At 53.6% G+C, this 8,425-nt stretch overlaps 1 pseudogene; it reads right to left on the reverse strand.

Moving 5' to 3' along the window:
• Positions 1–1,004: 1,004 nt before the first annotated feature.
• Positions 1,005–6,053, reverse strand: LOC103188568 (annotated as a pseudogene).
• Positions 6,054–8,425: the final 2,372 nt, after the last annotated feature.

The raw sequence follows: 8,425 nt of genomic DNA on the forward strand, positions 1-8,425 counted from the left end.
GCTTCGGGACCACATCACTCCCACCCTCGCTCGCCTTCACTGGCTCCCCATCCCCAGAGGATCGAATTCAAGATCCTCATCCTCACCTACAAGGCCATTCACGGCCTCGCTCCCTCCTACCGCTCCGACCTACTATCCCCCTACCTCCCTGCCCGTATCCTCCGTTCCTCTGGCTCCGGTCTGCTCCGCGTCCCCCGCCCCAACCGCCCTACCATCGGTGGTCGGGCCTTCAGCCTCTCAGTCCCGAGGCTCTGGAACTCTATCCCCCAGTTCCATCGCCGCTTCCTCCCTTTCCTCCTTCAAGGCCGGTCTCAAGACCTTTCTCTTCGACCATACCTTCAGCTCCCCTCTCAAATCTCTACCCCCTCCTCGCTCCCTCCCTTCCCTCCCCCTGACCATTTCCCCCCTGCCCGGATCCCGACCCAACTGTCCAGCGCCTTGGGACGTCCTCCCAACGTGAAAGGCGCTCTATAAGTGTAATCTTGTTGTTGTTGTTGTTGATCATGAACCTTTATAAAACACTGATTAGGCCTCAGCTAGAGACTGTGTTCAGTTCTAGGCGCCGCACTTCAGGAAGGATGTAAAGACATTGGAGAGGGTGCGAACAAAATTTACCAGGATGATACCACAAATGAGGGACTTCAATTATCAGGACTGTTTGCAGGGCTATGGGGAGAGTGCGGGGGAGTGGATTTCAATTACATAGCTCTTTTCAAAGAACCGGCACAGACATGATGGGCCGAATGGCCTCCTTCTGTGCTGTGTAATCCTCTGAACACCAATTAGGAGACGTGACATGCCTGCTATCAGTGTTGGTCAATTAACTGAACAAATACGGCTCCATCAGGTACCGCGAAAGGGGAAATGTTCTGACAGAGGCCACTTAGCAATAAGCTGCATGGAGCGTTATAGATCGGGGAAAAAAAATGGAAACTTGGGCAGCAGCGTGAAAAGAATGGCTGTGGGTTTCCCAGAAAGATCGGGTAATATTTCAGTGTATCTATTACAAAAGCAGAGGGGAGGGAATGGTTGGGGTGGGGTGAGGGTACTATTCCCAGGCGGACTGGTGGAGCTGTCTTGCTGCCTGCACCAAGCGATCCCAGTATTCCAGTGACTTGTGGTTTATATCGGGAACCGAGGACAATCCATACATCGTCCCCCATCAGCAGCCGGCGATAACAGCTGTGGAGTCACTGTCACCTGGAAAGAGAAACATGGTGTCTGAGAGAGAAAGAGAGAGCGAGAGAGAGAGAGAGAGAGAGAGACGAGGAGAGAGAGAGAGAGACGGTGAGAGACATACCAAGATGGAGAGACACGGAGAGACTGGGCAGAGAGAGAAAGAGACTGAGAGAGAAACAGAGAGACAGAGAGTGAGCGAGAGAGACAGACAGACAACGCGGGTTTGAGCAGTGTGAACGCGTGCAGCGTGACTGTGAGCAGGTGTGAGCGGTGAGTGTGACCGGTGAGTGGGTATAATAATAATAATAATCCTTGCATTTGATATAGCGCTTTTCACGTCGGGAGGACGTCCCAAAGCGCTTCACAGAATATACTGTAAAGTGAATTGACTGTATATTTGTGGGCGAAACGCGGCAGCCAATTGCGCACAGCAATGTCCCACAAACATTCATGGATTGAAAATGACCAATTTATTCTTGTTTTTGGTTTTGGAGGATTATTATTAGGCTCTGTGTGGAGTAACAAAACTTGCCCAAGGTTTCGCCCTCTGCCGGGAATTGAACTCAGGTCTCTCGCTTGCAAAGCGAGTGCTCTAACCACTGAGTTACAGGACTCCACAAGCAGTGTGAGTGGGGTATGAGCAGTGTGAGTGGGGTATGAGCAGTGCGAGTGGGTGTGAGTGTGAGTGGGCGGGGGTGAGCAGTGTGAGTGGTGACCGAGTGTGAGCCCACGTGAGCACTGACCTCCGTGGAAGGCCGCTCGCGAGCACAGCTCCTCCCAGGATGCGCCCGCCCCCAGCAGTGCGTCGTACGCTATCATGGGAGCATCGTGGCCACTTCGTCCCGCCCACCCGTCCAGCGAGAACGTCCTGTACTCCACATCCCGCTCGGGGGGCCGAACACCGGGGGGAACCGCGGCCCCCCAGATCCCGCCTCCAGCCCCCGCTGCTTCAAATACCAGCGAGAAATAGTCACTCAGTCACTGCACCTCACTCCCACAACACCCATCAACACACGACCCCCCCGTGTGTCAGTCACGGTGACGGGTTTCCGTGCGTGTTAGATACACGGCTGGTCACGTTGATGGGTTTTCGTGTGTTTGTGTGACAGACACCGGGCTGGTCTCGGTGACAGGTTTCCGTGCGTGTCAGACACCCGACTGGTCACGGTAACGGGTTTCCGTGTGTGTGTGTCAGACACCCGGCTGGTCATGGTGACTGGTTTCCATGTTTGTGTGTGACAGACACCTGGCTGGTCATGGTGACGGGTTTCCATGTGTGTGTGACAGACACCCGGCTGGTCACGTTGACAGGTTTCCGTGCGTGTCAGACACCCGGCTGGTCTCGGTGATGGGTTTCCGTGCGTGTCAGCACCCGGCTGATCAGGGTGATGGGTTTCCACGTGGGTCAAACATCCTGGAGGGAGGGGGAGAGAAGGGTGTTCCTCTCTCTCTCACAGCGTCCTGGGCGACAGATAAAACTGCGCGCTCGCTTCACTGCAGTTTGCGGGGACATCGCTATGAGCAGGACGGGATGGCGGTGGGCTGCTTCGTTAGCTTTCAAAACATGCGGATTATATCTATCTTCAACATTCCCACTTTTCTGGGAAGTAATTCCAGGCAGCAAGGTTTTCCGGGACATCTCTCCCAGAGCTGGTGATGGAGTCCAGAGCGAGGGGGAGCGTTTGGAGAAAGCTGAAACCCCACTCCCGCAATGGACGCCCCTGTACAGCGTTGGAGTTGAAGAGAGCAGAGGCCAAAGCCCCCAGGTAACCTGACAAAAACAAATTACATAATAATAACAATTGGGTGGGGGTAGTTAGGGAGTTAGTTGGGGGTGATAGTTGGAGTGCAGTCGGGGGATTAGTTTTGGGGTTGTTCGAGGGATAGTTAGGGGTTTAGTTGGGTGGTGGTAGTTGGGGGTGTAGTTGAGTGGGGGTAGATGGGGGTTAGTTGGGTGGGCGATTTGGGGGCTATTTGGGAGGGTGGTTGGGGTGAAGTTGGGGTGGGTAGTTGAGGGGGGTGGTTGGGGGGTAGTTGGGGTTGGTGGTTGGGGTAGTTGGTGTGGGTGGTTGGGAGGGGTAATTTGGGGTAGTAGTGAGGGGGTTTAGTTGGGGTGTAGTTGTGTAGGGGTAGTTGGGTGGGGTATTTGTGGGGAGTAGTGGGGGAGGTTTAGTTGGGGGGTAGTTGTGTAGGGGTCGTTGGGTGGTGATGCACTGACCTGTTGGGTGGTTGGGTGTCATTCGGCCGGAATCTATACTGACCCTCACCAGGTGTGGGAGTTGCTCCGGGCGTGGATACCTGACACACACACACAGAGAGTGAGTCAGTCACTCTCTCTCTCTGTACGCTAATAGTCTCTCTCTCTCTCGGTCTCTATCTTTCCCAGCTCTCTCGCTCTCTCTCTCTCTCTCTCTCGCAGTCTCTCTCACGCCTCTCTGACCTCAGACCGATACACATCGATCTCATTGCTGCACCACATCCAACTCCTTTCGGGTTAAAGGGAATCTGGAACCCCAACGGCTCTCCGGGTGTCAGCTGTGAAGTTCCTGATTGACAGAAAGCCATGATCAACAAGGTTAACCGTTATACCTGACCTTTTCACCCATGTTTCCCAGCATTCACTGTGAGTGTAGTGACTGTTTAATTCAGCAGATGACTGCGCACAGTAAACCTCCAGCAAACAGTCATGAAGCGAGTGAGTGGTTTCATCTGCCAGGATACTGGGAGATAGAGAGAGAGCAAGACACTCTCTTTTCCCCCTGACAGCACCGCAGGATATCTTTAATAGATTTGACCTTTAAGGCCAGCATAGGCCACTCAACCCCAGCCCAATCCAACCAAGCATAGCCACTCAACCCCAACCCAACCCCAGTCCACCCAACCCAACCACAACCCAACTAAGCATAGGCCACCCAACCCCAGCCCAAACCCAACTCAGCATAGACCACCCAACCCCAGCCTAACCGAGGCCAACCTAGCCAACTTCCAACCCAACCCACCCCAAACACCAACCTAACCCATCCCAGCATAATCCAACCAACGCAACCGAAACCTGTCTCAACAGACACAGAACCCAAACCAAAGCCATCAGAGTGAGAGGAGACTTTCACAACCTGGGGCTGCGGTTGTCCTCAGGGCTGGGTCACTTTGGAGCCAGCTAAGCTCCACGGAGGGCCCGCCACTCGCCCTCCGCCACCCCAAGAGGATATATGTGTCCAGGCTTTATTTACCAAGGATGCTGGTGGGACCTGGCTTCCTGCCCTTCATGTCCTTCATGGCTTCAACATATTGAGCAGCAAACTCATGCAGCAGTGCATCTCCATCTTTCCCTGGATGAGAATCATAATTTATCATTAATCTCTGTGTCTCCCCGCACACACCCCCCCTTCCTCCAACGCCTCCCAACCACATCAGCCGCTAATCTTCTCCAAACCACACTCTTTTACAGTGATCAACAAAAAAACTAGAACTCGCATTTTTATAGCACGCTACACTCTGGCTCTCACTCTCTCAAACACTCGCTCTCACAAATGCTATATCTCACAAACGCTCTCACACAGTCTCTGGCACACATTCTCGTTCACACACACACTCTCTCACACACACTCTCACACACAAGCTCTCTCTGTAACACATTCGCTTTCACATACTCAAACACATACTCCCATTCGCACTCTCATACACTCTCTCACACATGCTCTCCCACACACTGAATCTCACACACACTCTCACACACACACACACTCTCTGACTCTCTCTCTCACACACACACTCTGTGTCTCTCTCGCACACTCAATCTCTCACAAACTCACACACACTGTATCTCACCTACACTCACACACATGCTCTCTATCTCACTCTCACGCGCACTATATCTCACACACCCTTTCACACACACACTGCCACACAAACTCTCTAACTCACACACACTGTGTCTCTCACCCTCTGTCTCACACACACACACACTCTGTCTCACTGATACACACACTATCACACACATTCACACACACTGTCTCACTCTGACACACACACTCATACACACTGTATCTCACACAACACTCACCCTCTCTCTGTCTCACTCTCCCACACACACGCTCTCTCCCTCTCCACCCCCCCACACCCCCACCCCCACTGTGATCGTGTACCAGTGTTGAGAGCCTGAGCGCTGGCGAGGTGTAGTACAGTGTCGTCACTGACAGGCCAGTGTGGCAGACAGACGTGAATGTTGCCCAGGCCCCCCAGCCCCTCCAGCTCGGAATGAATCTCTCGCAGAATTCCCACCATGCGTTCCGATAGCCCAACGCATCTCCAACCGCGCTCAGCAGCATAGCTGCCTCGTAAACCTCCCTTGAAACACTGCGGGGAGAGACGACGACAACAACGACAACAACAACTACAGCAACAACCACCTTGAGTCTCGCTCCCTCCAGACCTCACTCACTTCCTTCGCGCGCACACTCACACCCTCACCCACTGGCTCGCGTGCTCACACCCTCGATCCCTGACTCGCCCCCGCACTCACTCATTCACTCACTGCCTCCCTCCGTCCCTTGCTCACTCACTCGGTCGCTCACTCACTTGCTCATACACTCCCCTCACTTCTTCACTCACTCAGCCATTTTCTCACTTGCTCACTACCTCCCTCTTCACTCTCTTCCTCACTCACTCATTCACTCACTCAGTCCGTCACTCACTCACTCACTCACTCACTAATTCTTTCCTTCCATCTGTCTCCGCCATCTCTCTTTCAGTCACTCATCCCGCACACCACCACCCCCATAACTCGATGACCTGCTAACTCTCTCTCTCTCTCTCAGTCTCACCTCTCCATCTCGGTATTCAAAATTTTCCACAATTGAAGAAAAAATTTCAGGTCACATAAACTGGAAAAATTTCAGTCTCTCTCAGTCACTCTCTCTCTCTCAGTCTCTCTCACTCTGAGTCTCTCTCTTACAGTCTCTCTCTCTCAGTCTGTCTCTCACTCAACTCTCGCTCTGTCTCACTCGGTCTCTCACTCAGTCAGTCCCTCTCTCTCAGTCTCTCTCTGTCTCTCTCTCTCAGATTCCGAAACTGAATAAATGTGTAACTCTGGACTGACCTGACCAGCTGTCTGCTCACATCTCCACTGTCAGCAATAACCTTTGAGATTGATCTTTGGAGCCGGAGAAACAGGGAAATCCCACAGCCCAGGCCTGACACTCTCTGTCTAACAGGGGTCAGACACTGCCCTTTCAACCCACCCTCTCTGTGTGTCTCTCTCAGTCTCTCTGTCGGTAATGGGACCCCTGCTCTTCTGTTTTATCTGAGTGATCGTGACACCTGGATATAAGGAGCACAATTTCCAAATTTGCAGACGATACTAAGCTAGGAAAAATAGTTAATGGTGAGGAGGATAGCACCACAATAACAACAACAACAAGATTCCATTTATAGAGCGCCTTTCACGTCGGGTGGACGTCCCAAGGCGCTGTATAGTTGGGTCAGGACCCGAGCAAGGGGGAAATGGTCAGGGTGAGGGGAGGAAAGGGAGGGAGCGAGTAGGGGGTAGAGAGTCGGGAGGAGAGCTGAAGGCACCGTCAAATAGAAAGGTCTTGAGACCGGCCTTGAAGGAGGAAAGGATGGAAGCGGCGAAGGCACAGGGGGATAGAGTTCCAGAGCCTCGGGGCTGAGAGGCTGAAGGCCCGGCCACCGATGGTAGGGCGGTTGGGGCGGGGGATGCGGAGCAGACCGGAGCCAGAGGAACGGAGGGTACGGGCAGGTAGGTAGGGGGATAGTAGATCAGAGAGGTAGGAGGAAGCAAGGCCGTGAATGGCCTTGTAGGTGAGGATGCGGATCTTGAATTCGATCGTCTGCGGGATTGGCTGACATGTGCCAATCATGAGGGCCTCAGTTTTGCACACGTTGAGCTGAAGAAAGTTGTCTCTCGTCCAGGACTCGATGTCGGACAGGCAGCTGTCAGGACATCGGTGTTCGTGGAGTTGAGGTTAGCGGAGGAAAGGTATAGTTGGGTGTCATCCACAGACATGTGGAAGTTAACTCCATGTCTGCGGATGATGTCACCACAGGGGGAGCATGTAGAGGGTGAAGAGGAGGGGACCGAGGAGAGAACCTTGAGGAACACCCACGAGTGCGGGGGCTGGAGGAAAAACCATTCGTGGAGACAAAGTGAAGACGGTGGGAGAGGTACAACCTAAACCACTTAAAGACAGCGCCTTGAACGTTGAGGTGGGAGGACAAGCGGTGGAGGAGGATAGCATGGTCGACCGTATCGAATGCTGCCGATAGGTCGAGGAGGACAAGGAGGCAGAGGGATCCCTGGTCACAGATGGTCAGGATGTCATTGGTGACCTTGATGTCATTGGTGACAGTTTCTGTCCTATGGGCAGCACGGAAACCCGACTGAAGGGGTTCGAATAATAAATGGTGGAGAGGAAAGAGCGCAGCCGGGAGGCGACGACTCGTTCCAGGACCTTGGACAGGAAGGGGAGGTTGGAGATGGGCCAGTAGCTTGATAGCTGCAACGCATCAAAGGAGGGTTTTTTCAAGGTGGGAGTGATGGTGGCAGTTTTTAAGGAAATGGGAATAGAGCCAGAGGAGAGGGACGATGTGTGATATATGGGGCAAGAAGGTGGAGCTGGGATGGGGATGGGGTCAAGGGAGCAGGTGGTGGGTTTAAGGGATAGGATGGGATAGATAGGATAGGATTAGTTTGGTGACAGAGGATGGGGAAACGGGTACGAAAGTGTGTAGTGGAGGATGGGTAGGAGTCGGAGTGTGGGAGGGAAGGGGTGGGGGGTTGGTGGATGTTGGGGGGAAGTGACCGCGGAGCGAATTCCCTTGATTTCGGATGCAAGGAAATCCAACATCTCCTCGCAGTGAAGGTTGGAGGAGATGACCTGCGCAGTGTGGCGTGGGGGACGGAGGAGTTGGGATGTGGTAGAGAAGAGTAGCCTGGGGTTGTTCTTCGCTTCCAGGATTGTCCTGGAGTAGAAGACGATTTGGCCGACTCGAGAGTGGAGCGGTAGGTTTTGAGGAGGTCCAGCCAGATTTGTCGGTGGACCGTTATGCCAGATTTGACCTAGGTGCGTTCAGCAGCCCGCACCTAGCTCTTCAGTGAGCGGAGGTGGGTGGTGAACCAGGGGCAGGAGCGAGTGTAGGAGACGGTACGGGAGATGATGGGGGCAAGAGTGTCAAGTGAGGGGGAGAGGGTATCGTGGAGGAGGGTGAGAGCAAAAGAGGGGTCAGT

Source organism: Callorhinchus milii, unplaced genomic scaffold, assembly GCF_018977255.1.
Source record: "Callorhinchus milii isolate IMCB2004 unplaced genomic scaffold, IMCB_Cmil_1.0 Scaffold83, whole genome shotgun sequence".
Classification (NCBI taxonomy): Eukaryota; Metazoa; Chordata; class Chondrichthyes; order Chimaeriformes; family Callorhinchidae; genus Callorhinchus; species Callorhinchus milii.